The sequence below is a fragment of the Podarcis cretensis genome, assembly GCF_951804945.1.
Source record: "Podarcis cretensis genome assembly, chromosome: 6".
Lineage (NCBI taxonomy): Eukaryota > Metazoa > Chordata > Lepidosauria > Squamata > Lacertidae > Podarcis > Podarcis cretensis.
In genome coordinates this window covers 47939814-47940467 of record NC_137175.1, presented here as the reverse complement: position 1 = coordinate 47940467, position 654 = coordinate 47939814, and positions in this window count along the sequence as shown.

Here is a 654-nt window from a genome sequence, read left to right as displayed (position 1 = left end):
CATTTCCAACATTTGAAAGCATTTGGGGTTTGTTTGTTTTTTTTAAAAATGCATTTACTTTCACTGAGGTCACATACCATTGATATATTATTTTCCTCCTCTCTATGGATATTCCCTCAGATCTGAAACTGAAATTGAAGAAATTCCTCCCATCATTTCTCATGCTCTGTTCAGTTTTCCAAAATGGTACAAAAGCAAGTCATACAAAAGTAGCACACAAATAGGAAATCAAAATCTAACAACTAAATGATATCAGAATGGCACTTACCCGTGATTTCAAGCTGTCTCTTCAAAGAGGGCCCCTGCTTTTGAAACCATCTTTTCCCCTTGTGTTCCACTCTAATACTGAAATGTGTCTGTCTTCACTATATCACCTGCACTTCCTCCCCTTTCTTCTTTTTGACCCCAAACTTTAAGAACACTATCCCCAAGTTCTACAGAGACAAACACTACAATCAAAATTAGGCAAGCTAATGTAACTTGGCTTTGTTTTCCAGATTTATGTTTCCTTGGAAAATAAATTGTGTATTTATTTATTGGCAGAAATGCTGTCTTTTCAGAACTGCACGGAAGGGTGTATTTGAGATTCCTAAAAAACATATTCCCACACACAGATTTCATTAATCTATGAAGGAGGACAAAGAAAACAGTGGC